The sequence below is a fragment of the Leptinotarsa decemlineata genome, unplaced genomic scaffold, assembly GCF_025532065.1.
Source record: "Leptinotarsa decemlineata unplaced genomic scaffold, Ldec_3_MD MMD2_tig00026340_RagTag_RagTag, whole genome shotgun sequence".
Taxonomy (NCBI): domain Eukaryota; kingdom Metazoa; phylum Arthropoda; class Insecta; order Coleoptera; family Chrysomelidae; genus Leptinotarsa; species Leptinotarsa decemlineata.
In genome coordinates, this window is record NW_027412694.1 from 578598 (window position 1) to 605182 (window position 26585).

The following is a 26585-nucleotide window of genomic DNA, read 5'->3' on the forward strand; positions in this document are numbered from 1 at the left end:
CAGCATATCAGGTGGTCTGACCATATTACCTATGTGATAAAACGACTAAGAGCTCTGATTCACAAATTTTATCTGCTACGAGATATTCTAACACGAAAAAATCTTATTATGTTATACAACTCGCTAGTTGAATGTACCCTAAGATACTGCATAACAATTTGGGGAGGTGCTTTCACAAGCACACTACAAAACTTACAAACAACTCAGAACACTTTACTAAAAATTATACTTCACAAAAAAAAACTCTTCTCTACTAAATTACTTTATCAGGATACTAATTTATTCCAAATAAGACAAACCTACATCTACCAGTGTCTCCTGCGAATGCATCAAAATCATGAACACTTTCCGAGAAAGCCCCTCAATACTAGAGCAGCATCTAATCTTAACGTCGAAGTCGATCATTTCAAAAAGGCTGTCACACAAAGATCATTCCTTTATTATGGACCGAAACTATTTAACATTATTCCAGCTGACATTAAAAAAATCCGCAATAAAAATAAATTTAAATATGAAATAAAGAAGCTTATTTTCAACAGTGCTACACAATTCAATATTTTCTGAGAAATCATCTGAATCCCTCTTCCAATCATCTAATCATAATCTTATATTGTTCCTCATTAATTAATTAATTAATTAATTAGTTAAATAGTATTTTTCGTAATATTCCACTTACTGGTCTCTGTTCCAGGTTGTCTGCCTCTTGTAACTACCTACCTCTACATATCGCTTTTCTTTCCTTTTGTTATATAATTCTATTTTCTGAAATGGACAAAGACACAACAGGCACCTGTGCCTAGGTCGTCCTTTTCAGACACAATCTCTACCTTAAGTACCTTAGGTTAAGTTTGAAATGTAATGATTCATCTTATAATGTTATACATCTATACATTATACATTATACATTATTTCAATATGAATAAAGAGAAAAGTTGATAATGTTACTGCTTTGAAAGATGATGACAGTGATCATCACTTGTGGATATAATAATATATTATAACTTCTTCACGTGATTCTTCAATTATTGAAATTATTTCATTGTCATGTCCAGTATGTCCAGCTGACTTTGAAGCTACCAATAGTCGTAGGCGAGCAACTAACTCTTTCGGTGAATTCCAATACACATAATTCACAGGTTTAGAATTATATATTTTCTCCATTTTCACTCGTTTGAGTGCTCCACCAATATCACTTCTACTTCTTATTGGATATTGTCGTGAGTCTAATAGAGGTTTGATAACTTCACGAAGTTTTTTAGAATTTGTGTTTTTAAAACCATTCTTCAGATGATATTGTTCACATGGAGCATTCGTTATTTTCGATATTTTGGAATATTCTTCAAAAAGATCATATCATACAAATCTGGACTACCTGCGCATTCATATTTTTTCACTTTATTAGAATCCCAAAATGAAATGTTTCCATCTTTGAAATATACCACTAGACTTCCCATTTTCAGCTTTTGTGTAATAGGATCCATACGTACACCAAATGTTCCATCATATGCTGGATTTCTAGATTTTACATTCTTCAAATATTTCGCCAAAACATCTTCATGACTTTCATTCATATTAGGTGAGGAGTCATGATCCGAGGAATCGATGTGGGACGATGATGGTGTTTCGAATAGAATTGTTCGCATATCGTCTTGAAGTGTGCTCGTGTCACTATTCACAGATGATACACTATTGGAGTACTCATGGGATAATTTGAAATAGATCGAACATTTCCATTGTTTGACGATAACATTAATGATTTCGAAGTAGCGTTTGATGATGAAACATTCAATGGTTTCGTTATGGGCTCATACAATTTCTCAAGTGTCGTATGATTTTTAATATTATCATTCTTGATAGAGTTGAATTTCTGCGTGACAGCTTCTGTTGTCTCTACTGGTTGACGTTCCAAATTCATTTCACAGTTTTTATTTTCAGAATCATTTTTCGTATGCATAATGCTCTTTTTAAATTATAGCTCAATTCGCTGATGAAGTGACCTCTACAATATTCAGTGATCGAATAAGTTTGAATAACAAGATCATGGATATATAAAACTCTTTGCGATATCTACCTTCATCTATTTTTCTGTCCTTATCAATGACTAGAAATCCATATTGGTCCTGCCAGCATTTAACACACATCAATTGGAATTATTTGAATGTTACATCGGGTGATACATGATCTGAATAAATATGATGTAAATTTTTCTCATCTTGTTTAAACATTATGATGAAATTGGTATTGTCACGCACTAATTGTTTGGGTACCCGTGAATATGTCTGTGCCAAATAAAAACAATCAACATCCTTATGACGTCTCATTCAGAAAATGATCTAATAATATCCTGCTTTTCACATATCACATCATCGAAAATGAAAACAGAATTAGGCTTAGAATCGGAGGGTTCCACTATTTCTGCATTAATGCTGAATGTATAAAAACCTAATCCTTTTATAGGTTCCAAAACATATCGCAAGTACTGATATTTAGGTTGATTGAGTGATTTCGAATATAGATACACATTTCTAAATCTCGGTCCTTGTGGATGTGTTAATAGCGATATCATTACATTCGTCTTTTCACAATTTGAAGGTCCTATAATGAGTCCTCGAACTGATGATGCAAGTAGTGAATTATGTCTGAATACCCTTTGTCCATTCAATCCACGCCCGAATTTCTCATCTAGATTATCTACAGCAAACTTTTCTCTCTGTTTCACAATGCGCATCGTGCCGTGGTTGGAGACCATCATTTCAATGTGTACTATCAAGTACACATTGGGTAACTTGGAAAAGTTACCCAAACATCTACAAGATGACATCGATATGATGAAACATAGATATTGTTATGAACACCACCCCGATGAAAATTTAGATTCAGGTGTTAATGATGGTCCTATACCTCGAAAATCTATGTGTTGTATTTTTAATATAGAGGATGTGAATATCGGTATCAATGAAAATGATATTCATTACAATGCAACACCTTTGAAAACGTGTGAATTGTCTCAAATGTGCTGTTGCTGTGCACAAGAATGGATTCAAATATGTTTCAAAATATTCATCAGTCATGTCACGAAAGTTCGAGCTACAAGCTGTCGGGACAAATGTCTTGAGTGCGGATTTTTTTCCACCAGTTGAATTGGATAGGAACAGCCGTTATGGATTAGGACTTTTGGGATTCTATGGATGCAATACAATCAATAATATAACTGGAGTTAATAATCTAGTGAGTTTCAGAATCAGTAATGACAACTCATCGATACTCTAAAAGTTTACAATTGAAATTCCATGTGGTGCTTATAAAATAGAAGAGATCAATGCCGTCATACAGAAACATATCATGCTCAGATCGTTTCATGATAAAAAACCAATTGATATCGTTGCAGATGATATTTTCTATCTACACGCCAATAATAATACATTCAAATGTGAAATGCGATCCAAATATGAAATTGATCTGACACATTGTAAAATTTGATTTTTTTTTGGACTCTGTGAAGTACTAACTTCACATCAAATTTTTTGGATTAGTAGGCTATGTCCGAAAGAAAACATGAATTCGGCCTTTTGCACGAAGAAAAGGTCTTAAGTAGGTTTATCTTAGAATTTTGAGAGTTCGCAGCTTTTTTTTTTCTAGGAGGTTAAGAAGTTGGAGTTTTGAAAGAAAACTCGACTTTATAAATAAAATATTATATTGAATAATAAAAAAATAAAAAAAAACTGAGGAACAATAAAACAACAAAAAAATGTTATAATAAGAATCGGTGGATGATAAACAAAACGAAGGAAAATAAACTGAATTTCTGATATGTAAGATACTAAACAATTAAAAAAAAACTGAACGGTATACTGAAGGTACCACTAGTTTTTACTTCCCAACGTCAACATCTATTTTTGCGTGCCTTCAATTATGCTATCGTATACGGAGAGTGATTGTAATACCCAGCTCGACCACCCTATGACATTTTAATACTGGCTTGAAACTTTAAAAGAATCAAAACACACGAAAAACATTTGCGCCACTCTGTATACTACTTTTTGGCTAACTCCTTCCTAAAATTCACACAAACGTTATTCAGACAAGTACATAAATCTCACCAATGACTATTTTCCGAATTTTTCCTCGGCTAATCCAAAGGTTTCGATCTCGTTATTCAATGTCGTGGAAAAACCTCACTTCACGGAGAGAATTCACTCGCTTTACCGGCCACGGTAGACGAAATTATTATTCCGAAATTTCACTATAAATCCGCCAGATATACGCTCATACGCTCAAACTAACACTTCTTCATTTCCCTAATAAACCCATATAAATCGCGCTATTTCTCCAATCTTTAAAACATTACTTATTATCGCTCAAATAAGACGCTCGACCGCGCGTTGTTTCCGCTCTATCCCCTCGATGCGCAGCGTCGCGACTTTTTTTTTGAAAATCTTTTAACTTGCTCCCCTACGCTCAAAAACACCGTCCACGAATTTTCTTTTCCCACTGCCTCTCGCCGGCCACTTTTTCAAGATCCGTTTCCCTGTTTCAAAATCTTCGTCACCTCCCTCGACCAATTCCGGGAGGCTCTCTTTCTCTCGGGGTCAACTTCAATTGGTCGAGATCATGATTAATTAACCCATAACCCCGCCTTTTTTTCAATGGACGCTAAGCTCGGTTTCAAGTCTCAGAATTCCGACTTCCCACGAAATTCCCAAAACTTCGAAAACCTTTTGTTTAGATTACTGTCGCAAATCTACAAGTCTTTATGATCTTATCCAAGATTTCCGTCCAGCGGTCCCGTATTTGAAATAATAATATATGACCCACAAGTGTTCTCACATAAACATTTTCTCCTTCTCTCTAGTTAGCCGATAAATTTTAAACTGTTATTTCCTTCATGACTGAATTCGTTTGTTTTTTGTGTATTTTTTTCTCAAAGCGATAATTTTTTTCGAACGTCGCCGGTGAAATTTGTGGATTTCATGCAGATGATTCTATGTTTTGAAATACTGACATTGCTAGGTATTACAACATCTAAATTCTATAGCAGAAATGATAGGGTTCGCTCATCACATATTTCCACCAAATCAGATACATGAATCCTCATTACCAATAAACATTACAACTGTAAGACTTATCCGCTTAGATTGCAATATAATAACTGGTTCATATATAAATGGTGAAGAATCCCACATTCTTTTCTCATTCGATAATGATGTCGAACCTGGATACAATCTTACTAAAAAACCACACAGTATTATATATATGCCTGTCAGTCCAGAAGGTCGTCAATTGATTCACAACATTACAGTGTGTATTTTGGATGGAAAAAATAACCTCATTGATTTTGGAAGTGAAGAAGAGATTTTCATTATTTTGGAATTGAAGAAAATCGAATAACTATTTTTATGGGTTTCATTTACGATAGACAAAATCGAATTGAACAATCCCAAACTAAAACGAGCTGCACTATCGAAAAGAAAAGTGTGCATAAAAATAGAAGTGTGCATAAAAATAAAAGTGTGCATAAAAAGAAGCTCATTCCACAAGTGTATGCTAAACAGTTGGCACATAACGCTCTGTCTGTGAGTGATCTTGAATTTTTGAAATCGATTGGATTGAAAGTGAGAAAATAACAATGGTTCTTCAAACAAATAGTGAAAAGTTGAATATATTCGATGAAACAGTGCTCGATCATTCTCTTATAAGTTAACATGAGCACACATATAAGCCCTATGGATCACCGCTATTCAGGAATTTGGATGAAATTAGAATTGCAATCAATAATCAATATATTATACTAGATATTGCCGAGAGCTTCATTTACATAAAAGGTAAATTCACCCCCAAAGATGTAGCGAAAACATGCTATCTCTCGAATAATGCAATTGCATTTCTCTTTAATTAAATTCGTTACGAAATGGGTGGTGAACAAGTGTCTGTTGTTAGAAAACATGGGATTACATCTACAATGAAAACCATGATATCATTTGGACAATCACATGCTAACACATTATAAACATCTGGCTTGGGACTTTCACAATTGAAACAAGATATCTTGGATACTTCAGTGAAAAACTACCACTGAAATATTTGATGGGTTTTGCTGTAGATTACAACAAAAGTATCTCGAATGCCAAACAGGAATTGATTTTGATTATCGCTCGATCATTCAAAAACTCATATATAGGTGAAGTTGATGCTGATTTGGAAATAAATAAAATCGAATGGAAAATAAGACATATTGTACCAGATGATGAACACAAGCTCAAACTTTTGAGTAGAATATACAAAAGTGGTCTGAATGCCAAAATCAAGTTGGCTTATCGTATGTGGGACCTCTATGAACTATCGTCATTACGTGGGACTTCTTCAGACATATGGGCCATCAAAACAACTAACGCTCTGGAAATTCCTCATTTTGTCATCATCGCATTCCAAAGTACTACCACATCTGAAGATAGAACACAGGATATTACAAAATTCACAACTGCTGATATCAATAGTATTCGAGTATACTTGAATTCTGAAGTTTATCCATATGAGCGTTGGAATTTGAATTTCGATAAAAAACTTGATGCTCCTGCTTATTATGCTTCTGAGAGTTTCCAGCGAAGTTATTATGATAAAGCTATGAGCGAACCTCTGATGACATTGGATAATTTAGAGAGAATCCACTATTCGTCATCGATTGTTCCTATCAACCGAATGCAACAAAATCATCAACTATTGATATAAAGATTGAGTTTGAAACGAGGAAGACCAAGTTTCCAGACAGCACTAAAGTATATGCATTAATCTTGCATGATACAGTTTCAACATACAATGCATTGGATGGTTCAGTTCACAGCAGATATTGACACTCTTTGAATTATTGATACTATTTCATTTTTCCACTCTATCATGTACTGTTTTATGATTTTTTTTCATTTGTAACTAACTTATATCATGTATTGTAATTTTTCCTTAGTTAATATATATCATATTTATTGTTTTGTAATCATTTTCTATTGTATATAATGGGATTTAAATAAATAAAACATGAAAATAATGCAAAGTTTTTTATTCGACATTATTTATGATTTAGAGGAACATACAGACTATCTGAAATAACGTCTTCCTCATAGTGATCATTTTCGCGACCATCTTCAGTTTCCTCTCGATTTTCATCATTCAATTCAAAGTGATGAATAATCCATTCTGGCAAATATGGTTGGAGGCTATAGAAATCTTCTCAGGTTCAGTTCAAACATAACCTCACAAAGTTGCCACAATTCCAATTCATTATCCAAAAATTTGTTACAAACTTCAGCACCACTCCGAAAGTTCTCAGCACCAAGAAGACATGATTCGATTTGTTCTCCATCATAGCATACACTCATATCATAAACGATTGCATGTTCAGCTCCATCACCCAACACACGACACACAACACAATTTAGACGACAAATGTTAAACCGATGATTTGAGATCTACAACATCGACCCAATCTTGACTTGCATACTGCATCCACATCTTTGAATGGTGGAACTGAAATCGAATAAAAAAAACAATAAGCAACCTCCAACTTGTTTCCATGATATAATAGTCACATTCCCATTTTACTTGTAGTTACAAAGTGAGTGTATTCAACTGGGTAAGTAATGTTTATATTTCCATATAATTATCATCTAATATATGAATATTATTAGAACAAAAGGAAATTCACTATATTTACTATCATTATTCAATCATATTGAATCAGACTAGCGTTCACGTTTTCATGCCAGCAAAACTTTGTGGGCTCTGTCCTAAATACGTCATCATACATTTACCACCCGATGAGTTGATACAAGTTATATCGTCATTACTGAATTGCAAAGAAATACGTTTTGGTGGTCATGTTTTAAATAATTTATCATTGCTCACATCTTCCAAAGTTAATAAAATTGATTCACCAAATCGTGTAGAATAAGTCGACATATTTTCAATTATGTACACTTCATCAATTGGCAATGATTATAAGGCCTTTTGCTCTAGTATTTCAACCTTCTGTACAATCAAATTATTAATTTTATTCAAGTCTACTTTTATAACGGACATGATGAAAATATGTATGAAAATATAAACAATTTCCAACAGACAAATACACTCACAGTCTTCCTTCTATTACGAACTGAATGACACTCTACCAATTGCTAACTGCTGCAGATATATTCGTCTACTGATTTCATAGTGTGCCAAGCATTTCTTTTATATCATACAGTGCGAGTCATCCCCACCATTAAACTGTGAAAGGTTCACATTGCTAGATGCTACCCACTAGAGATGCCTGACGTCACAGCCAAGCCCACCTCCCAGCTGGATGCGATAGCAAATATTGATACGAACAGGCAGTGGTCGTTGCGCGAGAGCGCGAGAGCGAGAGCGTAGACGTTAGGCAGACAGTCCTCGGCCGCCTGCGTGTCACCATCGATAGCGAGGCTAGAGCGATGCGTTACGTCACAGCTTTCATCGCATCGGATGAGGACAGACCGATGAATACGCATTACTCAGCCATACGTCGTGGAGTGAACATCTTGCTCTCTTACCGTTGAACGGTTGCTGCTGTGACGTCACACCACTACTAACTTGGTGGGCTCACACCGATGGAACATTCATTACTTGAATGATCTTCGAAGTTTGCAGACGTATGTTTGTACATAGACAAGCATATGATGAAACCCTGTACCGTGCATCCTCACATACCCACACACACACACACCAATCAAATGTGATTACGTCACTATGTCACACACACACACACACACAAAATCTCATATGAAAAAATCCTGAACGATCCATGCACCAGACCCTTCAAGGTCACATCGCCTCGATGTTACTAAACAACAACAAAAAAAGCAATCAATACATCATAGTGGTGGGGGAGGCCCAGAACCGGCTGTAATCTACTACTTCAATGGAATTTTTCTAAAACTTTGTCTCTTGTGATCGGTATTTCTTATAATATTGGTTATGCTCTTTTGCCCGTGTTTAATGACTTTTGAACAAATGTTAAGTTGAGCCTCCGCATCATATTTACTTGGAGTGTGCTGTTTCTAAAATTGATTTGCTACGGATCCTGTTTCTCTGAACATTATTTCCTGGATGCCGTTCATTAAAAATGTTAGCTACTTGCCGGTATGGTGTATTCTCACCACATATTAAAACTATTCCTATTCTTTCCTGAAGAGACAACATTATTGAAACAATAACTGTTAAAAATTTGACAAGTAATTCAACAACTTGGCACAACCATAGCATACCATACCATTCAATAAAATCAACAAGGAATATATTATCGTCATCACCTCAGAAGAAATAAAAATAAAATCAAAATGCCCAGAGGACCAATTCTTCACAGTCAAAGGCAGCCTACAAATTTCAACCAATTTCAGTTTCGAATTCAAACGATATAAATTCCAAAACCGCCAAAATTCAAATTTTGAAAAACCATTTCTCTTTCCAAAAATCAACAATGAAGTGTTAAGGATTGAGACACTTGAAAGAAAACCTTCAAGGATAGAAAATATACTACTGGTAGATATCCATCATCTTCAGAGACATATAGATGCGACAAATCAACTATCAAAAGAAGACATCGACTACTAACAATCAACCGACTGGATTTTATGGACAATTATCTGATTTATTTTATTCATTTTGGCCTGTTATACCTTCGGAAAAATTCAAAATGCACGGAAAAAACCAAACTCCGAATTGAAAGTGAAATTTGAAGGAAAATAACTTGAAAATTCGCCTTCAGTCTTGTTCCAGCCCGAAGTCGAAATTTGAGGAGGAAGGAGTTATATCAGGAACTGATAGTACACCGGTATAACATTACAGATGCATGTTTCCAGACCAGGCCGTTAGCCGATCCAGCCTGCTTACTCAGCATTGCGTCATATGCGAACTTATTTATACACCTTGTTTTCTCATTCATGTCATTCAATTGTAGTCATTTGCCTAAAATGTACAAATGAAGTTTATTAAAAAGTCTCAAAGCAAATCTTTCGAAATAATTCACATCTCCGTTAATAATAGTCGCATCGTCACGTGTAGCACATCGAATGAAAGAGAAACGAATGCAGAATGTACCGACAAAGGAAAAACAAAGATGGCGCAACGTGTCAGAAAGGCACAAGGCCACATCTTCTTTAATTATAGTTTGATCTCAACGTGCAGCATATCAAATGAAATGGAAACGAATGCAGAAATCAACTACAAAAAAAAAGCTGCCAAGAGGGCACTGAGCCGTATCTTCGCTAATAATAGTCGCATCGTCATGTGTATCACATTGAATGAATGGGAAAGGAATGCATAATCAATTGACAAAGAAAAAAAGAAGATGACATGCAATATGTCAGAAGGACACCAAGTCACATCTTCGTTAATAATATTCACATCGTCACGTGCAGCATATCAGATAAAAGGAGAGATGTTGAATTCATTAACGAAGAAAAACAAAGAGGCAGACGGTCAAAAGGGCACTAAACCGTATCTTTATAGTCGTATCATCACGTACATTACGTCAAATGAAAGGAGAAGAAATACAGATTCATAGACAAAAAAAACAGAAATGACGCAATATGTCAGAAGTGCACTAACCCGCATTTTCTTGACAGGATTATCATCATCTGTCGGAATAGAATGCTTTACCGAGTCAGTAGTAGTAAGTGTATCACCTTGTGAATAAAATATATCATTGAATGATTTACAAATTTGAAGAATACTATCTTTCTGTTTCTCATCCATATGAGAGGTGCGAATAGATTCTGTAAGGAGTTTAAGTCTATTGAGATTACATGACGGTTTATCGATTTGCAGGATATCATATCTCGATACATTTTCGAAAAATAAATTAGCACTTTCTACTGTTACTTCATGTTCATTTGTGTTTAGAAATGTTTCATGACAATAACCATTATTAGGCTGAGTCAGACAATTACCAACGTATACTCCACTTCCAAGTTCAGATGATAACAAAGTGACTCTGAAATCTAATAGATAATGTACTACTTCGCTTCTCGCCGGTATAATTAATTTATCCGTATAATTTATTTCATTCACTTCATTTTCAGCACTAGTCAGCATATACGAATAAGTATTATTTTTATACGCGAACGACAATGAGTTATTATCATATTCTATTTTTGCTCTGTATTTATGAAAGAAATCTGAACCAAGGATTCCATCATTATGGCGCAATATATCAGAAATGCACGAACCCGCGTCTTCGTTAATAATAGTCGCATCGTCACGTTCAGCATATCAAATGAAAGGAGATATGTTGAATTTATCAACAAAGAAAAAACGAAAGACGCAACCAGAAGGGCACTGAACCGTATCTTCGTTAATAATAGTCGGATCGTCGCATTTGACATGATTCATCCACTCAAGACCGAAATGGTTAGAAGATGCCAACGGAGATCTTACGTTGACTATAAGTTCTGGTATGCTTTGTTAGGTATCGAATGATGCATGCAATTTCGTCAATTCCAGCGACATGATCAATACAAGACATATTGGTGTCCACTTCAACCCCAACAAACTTATCGAATCAGAAGGTGGAACCCCAAAAAAAAAGGAGATATAAAACACCAAGTTAGCCGAGAGCGACATTTTTCTGCAGAAAAATGTTTGAATTTCTTCAAATTTTCCAAATATCTGTAACAGAAAGACAAAAATCAGCTGCGCAACACTTTTATCTACTAATGTTAAGTATGTGTCTGTAGTGTGCAATGAAGTTCACCATTGAATTTACTGGTTGCGGCCTCTGGAGGATGTTTCTGCGATACACCATAGATGGCAATATTTATTGTTTATCATTTCGATTCTGTTGAATACAAGAGGTCTGGAAATAGAAAAAACCAACATTTTAACGCTTTGTAGACGTGTTTGATGCTCTATGGGTGATTTTTGACCAACACCCATCATTCATATTTTCAATATTATCCCTATTGTATGACCACCACACATTCAATATTATCGCGATTGCGCGCAATCTCGATAATATTGAAACTCACTTTCTAAATGTAATGAATCGCAAACGTGTTATATGATTTCGATATATTTATAGTTGATAATATTTAATATCGAACGAATAGTCATGAAGAAAATTATTTGCATTGTATTCCGAAAGCTTTGAAACCGTTGCTGACGAGTGTTCAATGAACACCGAATGAATTTCTTGATACCTGTTGATGACCTTGACCTTCCCCAATATTTATAAACATTCATATCATGCTGAAATTGAATCACTACTAATTGTGTGTTGTTGTTCTGTTCTTAATTTGTTACTTTAATAATTCACTTGTTATTAAAATGGCATACACAAATGAGAAAATGGCTGATATGCATTACGTTTATGGTCTGTCGCAGGAAAATGGATTAGAAGCTTCTAAAAGATATGTTGAAATGTATTCTCAACGGCAGCATCCTTCACATAGAATATTTGCTCGACTTCATCAATGATTACGAGAATATAATTCATTCGACAGTATTGTCGGTCGCCATCAAGAACTACGAACACCACAGCTTGAGGAAGCAGTACTCAATTAGATTGAAGAACAACCTACTACGGTATTTCGAATTTTAAAGGAACAACTCTTATACCCTTACCATCTGCAACGAGTACAGGCACTATTACCGCGAGACTTTTCGAACCGTCTTGGATTTTGCAATTGGATGCTGGATATGATTGAAAGAAATTGTGACTTTCTGAAGACGATAGAATTCACAGACGAATGTAGTTCTTCTCGGGACCAGATTATTAATTTTTATAATTACCACATATGTGCTGATGAAAACCCTCACGCTATTGTCGAAACTAACCAACAAGAACAGTTTTCTCTTAACAGTTCTCTCTTAACGTGTGGCTCGGAGTTATTGGGGATGATTTATTTGGGCCTCATTTTCTACCTCCTCGAATGAATGGTGAGGCATTCATTCAATTTTTAGGAGAAGTGCATCTAGTACTGCTGGAGGAAGTTTCTTTGGGCGTCAGAAGGGATATGTTTTTTATGCATGATGAGGCTCCCGCCCATTTTAGTCAAGTAGCACGTCAGCATTTAACTGAAACATATGCAAATCAGTGGAAAGGTCGAGGAGGATCACAGAACTGGCCCGCTTGATCCCCGGATCTCAATCCTCTCGATTTCTCTATTCGGAGCCATTTACAGCATTTGGTTTATCGTACTCCTGTTCGCGATGTAGAGGACTTAAGAAACCGCATCATCGATGCGTGCAGGGTGATCAGAGAGACTCCAGGAATATTCGAGCGAATACATGGCTCAATGCGCCGACATCTGGACGCATGCATAATGTCCGAAGGTAGACATATTGAACATTCACTATGATTTCTACATGTTGTGTGTTTTGTTATTATTGAATTAGTTTTGTTTATTACCCTTTAATCATTTAATGCAGGTACTAACTACAAAATAACAATAAATCCAGTTCGCATTTATGACGATGTATCTCTGTAGTTGTTCGTAAATGATTTTTTGCTGCGAACTGGTTCACTTTGGGCAAAAAACCAGGGAAACATTTTTTGTTTAGAATGAAACAGGCTATCGGAAATACATATTCAAATGGTAAACAAATAATAAGACACAAAGTTACATTGGAAATAAATTTTAGGGGTTGCGTTTTCCACCCCTTACAAGCATGGGGTGAAACAAAAAAATTACTAGCTGAGTATCTTTTTGATAATACAAAACGTCAGGTTAATTTCAATATTGTAACTTTTTCAGTGCTTGTGAAAAAAATTGTTATACAAATTTTATGTACCCCCTTTAAGGGGCTGTATCTTAACAATAGATGATTCAATGAAGTTTCTTTATATGAAAGATTCTATCTTTTTTTCGATGAGGAATCACCTCCTTGAATGTTTTACACTTATTCAGTTGCACCCTGTATACTGAATAGGTGCAGTCTGTCATCCAGAAAGGCTTTCTTTTGATGATCATGTACATAAATGATATCAACATCATGTAGATATTCCTTGAGGATGCTATCCAGTAGATGATATTCCACGAAGCCTGAAGAATAGTTCAAACCATGAATGTTTGTTTCCGCATACACTACGCTCTTTCTATCATCTTTGCTGAAGGAGGAGAATGCTTTCGGCGGTAGAAGCAGAAAAGTGTTACATTGATTGCCGATCTTGATGGCAATCTCCTTGGGGTGGAATTGCTGCTCAATAACAAATCCCTGAATATCGACGACTGCTAGTTCCATAGTGTTCAACTATAGACTAAAAAAATGGAAACTGCTGAGATTTGAAACTGTTTCTGAAAAGGTTGTTCAGATGGTTTTGGCTGCTGTTGTTTAGATGACTCTGAACTGATACTGCACACGTTGTATTGTGGATTTGAAGCTCGTTCTATGGAGATTGTTGAGATGGTTCTGGGAGTTGCTGAGATTTGAAGTTCATTCTGGAAAGGTTGCTAGGACGGTTTCGGATGTAGTTGATGAACTGATACTACACACGTTGATGATGAAATAAATTCAATCTTCAAACCAAACATACCCCACTCTTGGAATTCAAGATTGGGGGTAATGTTTTTCATGGAGTGATTGTGAAAATGAGAGAGCTACAGTTATAATCAAAAAATACACTGTCATTAAAACCAAGGAATTCAAAACACGTATTCTGCAAGTACTAAACACATAAAAAGTATTCAAAACACTACTTTATGCCGATCATATCTATGAATGAAAAAATGTTTGAGTCGAACAAAAAATATTGTATACAACCACAAACTCTGTACATATATTGAACAGAGAAAAAATGAGAAAGCAGTACTAACCTTAATTTAGTACAATTTTAAATGAAAAAACACGACAGTGAATTTTCCTGATGAAAAATTCTTCCAAATGGGGGTGATACTCCTCCGTCACTCGGTGTGGTGAAAAATTGTTGTTGTTAATTGGTTTTCCTCCACTACTGAACTAATTCTTTAAATCCACCTGCAAGAAATTTAAAAAAGGTAGGTAATGTTTCAAAATATACGAATACTGTCTCAAACAAACGACAATATGAAAAACATTCGACTGGAATCATCTAATATATATTGGGAAAATTTTTGGAAATTGAATAATAATTCAATAACTCACACCGACTTTTGATTAAATTACATCTGAATAAATTCATCTGAGAAAAAAGGCAAACTTAAAAACACTCACTTTCAAATAGAATATCGGTGCACTAACTCATTTCGCCACGCAGGACGTATGAGTGATGACAATTTTCAAAATCAAACAAAAAAAAAATAAAAGTCATTGTATCGTCGCTTTGAGAACTGCGTATCTCCGGATGTTGGTTGATTCACCATTGACATTGATCCATGTGACTTCGAATATGAATAGCGCAACAAACACATGAATTCAGCTTTTATTTGATAAGCTACATGTGATGATGCTACTATTACTAGCGAAGGAACAAGTTGGTGCCCTCTTGGCATCGTCTTCGAGTTTTTCTTTGTCGATGGATTCTGCATTTCTTTCCCTTTTATTTGATGTGATGCACGTTAAGATACAACTATCATTAACGAAGATGTGGCTTAGTGCCCTTCTGACATGTTGCACCATATTTGTGTTTTCTCTGCATTTATTTTTTTTTATTTTGCCGTGCTGTACATAACGATCCGAATATAATTAACGAAGATGCGAGTTAGTGCATTTCTGACATATTGTGCCATATTTGTTTTTTCTTTGTCCATGTCCCTTCCATTTGACGTGCTATACATGACGATCCGAATATAATTAACGAAGATGCGAGTTAGTGCATTTCTGACATATTGTGCCATATTTGTTTTTTCTTTGTCCATGTCCCTTCCATTTGACGTGCTATACATGACGATCCAAATTTTATTGAAAAAGATGCGGGTTAGTGTACTCCTTACATGTTGTGCCATCTCTATTTTTTTTCGATAAATCTGCATTTCTTCTCCTTTCATTTGACGTGATGTAAGTGATGATACGGTTTAGTGCCCTTTTGGCTGCCTGCCTCTTCGTTTTTCTCTGTTGATAAATTCAACATCTCTCCTTTCATTCAATATGCTGCACGTGAGGATGCGACTATTATTAACAAAGATGTGACTGGGTGCCCTTCTGACATATTGCATGTCATCTTTGTTTTTTCTTTGTCATGTGTATCACATTCATTCAATAATTGAATAGAACTGGCCGATACTTGATGAAAATCCATATTTAAAAAACTAAGCAATATAGTTTATTCTATGATTTTTACTATAAGGGTGAAAATCATCATAGTAAAAATATTGATTAGTTTTTTACATTCATTCAATGTGATACACATGACGATGCGACTATCATTAGCGAAGATACGGCTCAGTGCCCTATTGGCATCATCTTTGTTTGTTTTTTCTTTGTCGTTGAATTCTGCATTTGTTTCCAATTCATTTGATGTGCTGCACGTTGAGAACGAAATATTATTAAAGAAGATGTGGTCCAGTGCCTTTCTGACATGTTGCGTCATCTTTGTATTTTCTTTGTCGGTATATTCTGCATTCGTTTCTCTTCCATTTGATGTGCTGCACGTGACGATGCGACTATTATTAACGAAGATGTGACTTGGTGCCTTTCTGACAGTTGCGCTATTTTTATTTGTCAATAACCCATTCATTTCCACAAATCATCACACATTCTCTACCACGCCATCACCTCCCACGCTGACTATGTCACTTTCAAAGTTTTAATGTTTTATCACTATTATTATCATCCTTCGACCCTCATTCTCTAGTTCAATTCCATCTAACACAATCAAACGAGCGATATTTTATTCCTCCATTCTGATTGGCTGACCGACACCACTCTGTAACAGAAGTTAGGGTGAGTGTTCCCCAAGGTTCCCTTTAGGAGTCTGAAACTTCGCAAAATGAATCTCCATATGACAAAGCATGGACTTGAGTCATTTCCTGATGATGCTTACTTGGTTAACGGAACGCGTTGAATGATAAATGACTGTCATATTGAAACACGAAAAACAGTTACGATAATAACGATGAAACGATAACGAATGAACGCACACAAAGCAGTCGAAAACGCACGCAAACGATCGAAAACGCACGCAAAACAGTGGAAAACCCACGCAAAACGATCGCACGCAAAACCGTCGTAACGCTTGTAAAATGGTCGAAGCGTATCTCCTTCTTCTCCTGATGATGCTAACTTGGTTAACAAAGAAATGAGACTTGGTGTCCTTCTCACATGTTGGAACGCTAGACTTCTGTTGAATCGACATGTTTTTTCTTGAATGATGTATTTTGGTCCTGTATACACATTGATATCATATTTCAAACCGACATGTTTTTTTTTGAATGATGTTTTTTGACGCACTCTGTACACTTCGACGCCATGTTTGTTTTCAATGATGTATTTAGAGATACCTTGTACACATTGACGGATCGCACGCTGAAAACTCACGCTGGAACTGTAATGGTTTTTTGTAAATGATGTATTTTGACGCAACCTGTACACTTCTACGCTATGTTTTTTTGTAAATGATGTATTTTGAGACCCCCCATATACATTGAAGGATCGCAGGTTGAACTGTTGGTTTTCATATTTTTTCTCAAATCTGATTGATTATTATTGATATATCACTTTCGCGCTTTCAATTTTCATCGAGTCTTTCATGCTTAATTTCAAAACCGGCAACGGTACATTGCCTCATAAACAGCTATTCATTTCACAACCGACAACACCTGCTGCGCTAGGAACATAAAACCTCGATAGCATCTCCATTTCTCTTTACCTCGATTACGTCACTCGCGTCTCTCGGTCTTACACACACATACACATCTTTATATGAAATATTAATTATTTCCCAAATCTAAGTATATTTTTCTATCTTCAACATGATAATTACGATTACAATTTCTCTAACATCCTATGAAAATAAAAACAAATGCTGTCAAATATAATGAATCAGTTAATTTCGGTCCCGATAAAACTTAGGATGTAAATACCCATCATTCGCAGTTACTTTCAATATCTTACGTTGGTGTAGAGGCTAAGGACAATGTCTACCACGCGGACAATCCGGGTTCGAATCTCAAAACTATAAACTTTTTTTTTTAATTAGAATCACGTGACAAGGGGGCCAAAGAGCGGAGTCTCAAGGGGGCCGTAGGGCGGAGTATCAAGGGGACCAATAGGTGAGACGTAGTTCCAAGGGGGCCCACGCTCCGATACACATTCCATTCCGCGTCGATGACGTCACACGTTTCCCTCTTCCACTTCCTCTAAAATACTTACCAGCGACGCACGACCTTGAAGTGGGCCAGGAACAAGTTTGTTCATCTACTGGTTTGAATTTCCCGCTGTATGCGCGGTAGCTTCTGATTGGTCGACTGTATTACGTTAAAAGTGGAGAAGTGGAGGTGGTCTGAAGTGGGCTTTGAAGGCTAAGGTTTAGTTTACACATAATAAACGCCTGGCAGAGACGAGGCGTTGACCTTTACCACTTCCGTGTTAACTTGGCCTGAGGTCCAGAATGAAGCGCCATAAGAAAATACATGGAATTTTGCACTGAAACTTTTCTTCCTATATTACTTAGATTTAGTAGAGTCAAAACTCTAGACTTGCAGACTCAAGACAAGTAGAGGTCTACTTGTCGTGCTTTCATGCGTTGTAGTACAAAGGAAGGTCTCGGAAAGGAACTAGATCCACTGTATCTAGTAGAGTCAAGACTCTACTAAATCATGCTTTCGTGCTTTGTGATACGAAGGCATCGAAAAGAAACTAGGCATCATCAAAAATGACCTTCAACGAAATGGTTACTCCAAAGTGATGTTGAAACAGGCTTAAACTAGAAGACAGCAAGAGCTCCACAAGGAAGAGAAGTCGCCACAACCAGTACTTGTACTTTCCTACGTCAGAGGATTTTCGGAAAGGATAAGAAGGATTGATTCCAAGAATAACATCAGAAACTGTTTCATATCTGGGAACACTATCCGTAGCGGTCTCACAAAAACCAGGCCATCAAACGTGGACTGCGATTCTAAGAACTGCATTTACCGGATATCCTGCGAGTGAGGAGGATTACCGAGCATTACCGAGCACAAGAAACACACACATCCAAGATAAATCAGCAAATCAGGAATAGCAGAACATGTTTGGACAAACCAACATAACATCAAATGAGCTCAAGCTGAAATCATCCACAAGGAGGAACACTGATTTAGGAGAAAATTCAAAGAAGCCGCATATATGTTGTCCAACAACAGATTCAGCCAAGCTGGCGTAGAGATACGCAACATATGAAAACCTCTAATCAAGCAGAACATGACCAACTCACACCATACGGTTAGCGCTCACTAAAACCGATGAAGCGGTTTTAGCCTGTTTTTATTTCCATTGTTATTTAATGTTTTTGCTTGATATAATTGTCATTTTCGCAGATAGTTTTTTCAATTCTTTAAGAGACTCTTTCAGGAAATTTACATCAATTCATACCATTTCAGACGATGGAAGTCCAAACTGATGAAATACACCACGCAACCACTTTCAAACAAATGCAATATCCTTGTTGTCAAAGGATGTTTAATGCTAAATCTACCGATCTACCATTTCGATATATGTTTGCTGGAAGTTATTCAGGGGGGATGCATATAATACCACCCTCATTATGTGTCCATACAGTATCCTCTGGGCTGCTTTAACAGCCCTTTAATATGAAGTATAAATATTGAAAAACATAACCGAAAAAATATTGTCATTTCAGGCGTTTTGGAAGTTTCAAGCACTTCATCGCCCATTTCAAGCGTTGTTTTGATCATATTGAGCACTATTTCACCCGTTTCGAGCGCTATTTCGTCGTTATGAAAACGATTGAAATTGGGCATTTAATTGTCCAGCTTCAACTATTTTTCAAGTGAACTCATTGTGTTTATAGTAGGAATATTTCCTGAAAGAATATATGTATTTATCAATATTGAAAAGCACCTGCGATATCTCCTCGATTTTCCAGAAATATACCTGAAATCCGTCTTCTAATTGTTATTACATCAGATGTTTCAAAAAATTCCACGAAATATTTATTGTACAGTATGTAACCTTTTCCATTATCAGTTCGGGATAACGTATTTATATCTTGTGTTATTTGAATTGGATGATTTTCTTTGATTTCTACACTATGAAATACTATCACACAATATTCACGTTAATTTTCATCGAATGTCAACCAAATGTTTCCACTCATATATTCAAAAATTTTCTCAGCTTCCGCAGGTATCAACATCCCATTCAAATCCACTTTTTATGAATATTTGTTGTGACGTACATGTAATCTGTGATTTGGAAATTCTGGACCTTCTGCGCCAAAAACATAAAATCTGGGATTTCCACATTGCAAAGACTTTCAAATACAGTCTGAGGTCGATATTTTCTTCGTTAATTGAGGAGTATTTGTTGTTGATGTATTCTTCGTTATTTGAGGAGAATTTGTTGTGAAGGTTTTTTTTTGAAGTAGAACGTTGAGTTGTTTTTACAGGAGTGATACGTCAGCCATATGGAAATTTAATTGCAATTTTATCATCTCTTCCCGATTGAATTGTTTTTAGTTGGTACTGAGAAAACATAATGGAAATTTCTTTACTGCTATGTCCCAATGCAAGTAAATGTCCAATTTCGTGAGTTAGGGTCATTGTGATACACTGTTTGGAACTTCTGGTGTAGTAATGAATATAACTGGATTTTTTTCCAACACCACAGTGTTATTTCAACACCTCGACACGTGTTTCAATCACCAAGTGATCATCTTCAATAGGAAGATCAAACTAATTATACTTACGAAACTATCCCTATTTATACCATAGATACCTGTTTCAGGTACCTGCGTCTTGAGTGTCTTGAAATAATTTTACAATTCGCCTTATCTACTTGTCTTGAATTGATTTTACAATGTGTCTTCATGTAATACATAAGGACACATTGTCATAAATTGTTTGCAAGGTTAAGGGCATATGCGTTAAGTTGATAAATTTCGACTCAATAAAAGGAAGTATCCTCTCATTCAAATTCCAATCAAACAAATGAAACTCTCCAAAGAACACAAAACCATTACCTTTGATTTCGCAAATGTCTGATCAAATTTCATTTTTCCCTACCTTTAAGGAAATTTCGATTTTGGGTTCCCATATTTCATAATGGAATAATATCACAAGCCTCTATGATCAACCGAATATCTGAAATGGTTTACTGTCTTTCTGTCACGCGTTTGAAATTGAATAATAAAAATGTTTTTTTTTTCGATGAGTTTCAAATGTCCAAAATGACGGTTTCAACACATTATATCCATGTGAAATTTTTTATGCAAGTTTCAAACACGCGTCGAGAGATCATGACTGACAAATGACACATTCTGTCTTGACTATGTAAATCATTGAACTACTTTAAAACATTCTCCTCCTCCTCTTGAAATTGAATATTGGACACGCCCTTCAAATTCTTCTTGTTCACGTCTATTCTCTATATTACTAATGTTTTTTACCAACTGCGTAACTAATATCGTTTCAATATATTATTATAAGATGATGATGTTGTTGAATGATTTTAAATTTGATTTGGGTTTTTTTTCTTGAAAAATCTAAAGTTTTAATTCAGAACAGTGTTAATTATCAGAGTAAAAATATGTTGAATTCAAAAATTATATATATATATATATATATATATATATATATATATATATATATATATATATATATATATATATATATATATATATATATATATATCAATTGCCAAAATAGAAAATTCCTCAAATCTAAGAATGTCCTAAATCTACAATGAACTATTCAAAGTGAATACACGAACATATTTGGCAAATGTCCATTTACTATTGTAGGTGCAGGTCACTGTATTTCTGCAGACTCGAGTTTTTAATTCAGAATTTAATTTTGAGGGTATTGTTCAGTTCTTGGATACTTTCATTAATATATGCATATATTATTTAGAAATGGTATAGGTAAATACCTTACTTTCCTCCAACGCTGGTGTGCGTGTGGTGTGATATTTCTGCGAAGCTGGAACTCATGGATATATTACTAGACTTGTCTGGACAGGTAGGTTTTTTCACTGAATTTATTATTACAAATCAGTATTGCCTACTATTCTGTTCACTTCTTAATTTATATACTATATATTTCAAATTTCATGGAGAGAAAGATTCAGCGTGGGGTCTCTTTCGTTGCCTCAAGAAGAATCCCGTTGTTGATAAAAAAATTTGAAAATCTATCTCGTTCCCCTAGTTACCATCTATCAATTTTCACATATACAAATCATGAAATTCTTCTTCAGGAAAATTATCTATTCTGCTAATTTAACATTGGCTGTTAAATTCAGATACATTTTCATTTTATAGTTTCGTACAAAAATAGTCAACCTCACTTTTATGTAAATATAAATATTTTCCAAAATAATTACAATTAGTTTATCATGCCTTTTTCGTTTTTCATCACAGATGTTAATTTAATTTCATCTGACATTTCTTCCTAATCTATATCGGTTATCAGTTTTTCGTAGATCATCAGAAAAAAATGTGATATTGATGAAATGATATGCAAATATAATTCAATTTTTGCTAAATACAAATATGATATAGGTACTGTAGAAGGATATGAAGCGCATATTGATATGTTGATAGATAAATACTGTAGTCAGAGACCATATAGGTGCTCTATTGAGGATATGAAAGAAATTGAACATCAAATTTCAAAATTACTAGAAAATAATTCAATCGAGGAATCATATAGTCTTTTTGCTGCTCTGGTAACTTATTTATAAAAGAAGAAGGAAGGAGACCAAGCCTCTGTATAGATTTTCGCGAATTAAATAAAATTGTAGCCCCCAATCGCAACCTTTTCCACTGATCGAAGATGTAATGGTTGAAACAAGGAAAAGTAAATTTTTTTCAACATTCGATATAAACTCAGTATTTTGGTCCATACTCCTCAAAATTGAAGATAGACAAAAAACTGCATTTGTTACTCAGAGGGCACACTTTCAATGGACTTGTTTACCTTTTGGCTTAAAAACTTCGACCGCTATTTTTCAGAGAATACTGAGTAGCATTATAAGAAAGCATAAACTGTCAGATTTCACTGTCAATTACATAGATGATATTCCAGTATTTTCTGAAACGTTCGAAAAACACATTGAGCAATTATCTTTGTTATTGAAAGTAATCTTAAACGAAGGTTTTCAATTAAAATTCACGAAATGTAACTTTGCACAGTACTCTGTAAAATATCTAGGGCACATAATAAAAAACAATAATGTCATTTCACTAAAAGATAATTTGATTCCCATAAAACAATTTCCGATTCTAAAAACACAAAAAAACATCCGACAATTTTTAGAAAAAATCAATTTCTATGGAAAATATGTGCCAAATATTTCAATTATACTGGATCCTTTACATAATTTATTGAGAGAAGGAGAAAAATTTGTTTGGTCCTATAAATGTCAAGTATCCTTTGATACTGTAGAAAAACTACTTTGCTCAAAATCTATTCCAACCATCTTTGATCCAGACTTGCCAATACTTATTTATACAGATGCTAGCATATAAGTTATAGGTGCGATTTTAAAACTAATTCAACCCAATGGTGATGGAAAGCCTTGCGCATATTTTTCAAAAAAACGACTCCCAAAAAAAGAAAGAAGCCATATATCTTGAGTGTTTGGCAATAAAAGAGGCAGAAAAATAATGACTACACTGGCTTATAGGGAATATATTCACGGTTTTTTCAGATCATAAACCTTTAGAAAAAATTGATATTAAGGCCAGAACGAACGAACAACTGGGAGAGTTAACGTTTCATTTGTCGCAGTTCAATTTCAAAATAATATATTCCCTGGGTAAATATAATATAGATAGAGGCAGATACTTCAAGCAAAAACCCTGTGTTAGAATCAAATGAAAATTAAGATAGTAGTTTAAAAGTACTGAATTTTGTTAAATCAGAAGACATACGAAATGATTGAGATAAAAATGAAAATATAAAACAGAATATAAATAAAATTATTTTCAAACATCATATATATTATAAGAATATAGGACAAAAGGAAAAGATTGTACTCACTAAAGAATTAAGTAAAAATATTATGAAACATGTACATCACTACTACAGTCACATAGGAAGAAAACAAATGGAAAACAAGATTATACCCTTTTATAAAGCTAAGAATTTATTTATCTAATTATTTATTCATCCCCCTATGGTGTCAATAGAATTAAACAATTGCAGCTTATGTTATATGAGGTGAATATAAACATAAAATATATAAAAACAGCCATTGATGAAATATCGCCTTTAGAGTCATTCAAGGTCGTAATACATGCAGATAAGAAACCACAAAGGAAACACAGAGGCAGATTTAATGCACCAACGGCAAATGAAGTGGCTGTTATATTGGTAGATCAGAATTTTGACCGAAGAGACATCATCTTCGGAAGCCGAAGTAACTCATTTCAGCGCATCATTGAGATACAATCGAGCTTATGACACGCTGCAGTACCCGTTGATGTTTTGCTGGGGGAGTGATGACTATTCAATCAACATAGGAAAATCAACGAAAACTACATGGAGCTGAATGTAAATAAATGCAATACTATGTCATTTTATCGATCAATTGAACATATTGAATTTGATTATAACATTGATGGCAAACCCCTCACAAAAGCAAACATTGTTCGGGACCTAGGTGTTCTTTTTGACACCAAGGTTGATTTCCACCTTCACTATGAACAGGTTGTGAATAGTGCGACAAAAATGCTGGGCTTTGTGTGCAGGACCACAAGATAATTCACTAATGTCAACTCCATCAGAACTCTTTATTACTCTTTGGTCAGATCAATATTGGAGTACTGTTCATGTGTGTGGTCGCCAACATATGAAATATATATTAATAAAATAGAAAAAACTCAGAACAAATTTTTAAGATATCTAGCTTATAAATTGAATATACCTTTAACTGAAAACACACTTAGTGAAGTTCGTGCTATAACAGAAATAGTAAAACTGAGTACTCGTAGAGTTTGTGCAGACATCAGATTTCTACATAAGATTTTGAATAACAATATTGACTGTCCATACCTCTTGTCCAAAATTGGTTTACATGTTCCAGCCAGAGTAACTCGAAACACTCAGACGTTTGCAATTGATTTCCATAGATGCAATTATGGAAAACACTCACTATTATCTAGGATTGTATTGAATGCGAATGATATTCAAGTAGATTTGTTCAATATCTCTGAAAGTAGCTTGAAACGAAGTTTGCCATCACTTCTAAAATACAATACATAGATGTGCACATGTATATATATAAATGTATCTCACTGCAATCATTCATTGCCTTTGGGTTTAATCTTAGTTTTTATTTCTCTTAGGTTTAATTTTAATATGGATCTTAATCATAAGTATTTATGTACACCTTTATAAAAACATATTTGTATATTGGGTGCTGCCCGTTAGTTGAATAAATAAATAAATAAACATACCACAATGCGATCCCACAACTAAGTTGCACATGAAAAAAAACAGTCTCTGCTGTAAGTTTTTATTCATACAGAATAATGATAAGTGAAGAAGAAGATAACTTTTTGGTTGAATATCGCGCTCTTTTTAATCAATATTTGGTAGATGAATACGCAAAAATAGAAACTGAAAGACTAAACTACATAAAAAATAATCAAGGCAAATTGAGCGCAGCTAATTATATTCATTTAAAAGATGCAATTGGACGGCAAGATACTGAAGGAAATCAGCTGGGACAAATGGTTGTACTTCCATCATCTCTTACTGGTGGACCAAGATACATGTACGAAAAAACGCAAGACTCTTTGACCTATGTTAGACATTACGGTCGTCCCGACCTTTTTATTACTTCCACATGTAACCCACGCTGGAGTGATATAAATGAGCACTTACCTTCAGGACAAAAATCTCATGATCGATACGATATTATTTCGCGTGTCTTTCGATTAAAGGTAAAAAAGGTCATGGATTTGTTAATAAAAGGGAAAATATTCGGTGAACATCTCACTTCACTATATGCATTCGATGGACAAATAATTTATTTTAATGAGCAGAACTTTTGCGACAAATTGAGTAGTCCTTCTACAACTACACTCCTCCCCTTTTCCGATCTGTGTAACGTGGATGACTTTGCAAAAACATTGCTATACTCGGGAGTCCCTGCGTATTACGTTTGGAACAAGCGATTGTATCAAAGAAGGAAGAGAGGAGTGAATATTGAAGGATGGTCAGGGGTCAAAAAAGAATACGTTCTGAGTAGGGTTTATACTGTTCATCCAAACAATACAAAATACTACCACCTTCGAATGGTTCTACATGAGTTCAGAGGCCCAATTTCATTTGAAGCGCTGAAAACTGTGAATGATCTCTTACATCCCACTTTTAAATCCGCGTGCAAGGCTCTAGATCTACTCGAAGATGAAGGGCATTTGGATTCAGCTCTTGAAGAGGCAGCACTTCGTCAAACCCCGCATATGATTCGAGAGCTTCTTGTTTTCATTTCATTGTTCT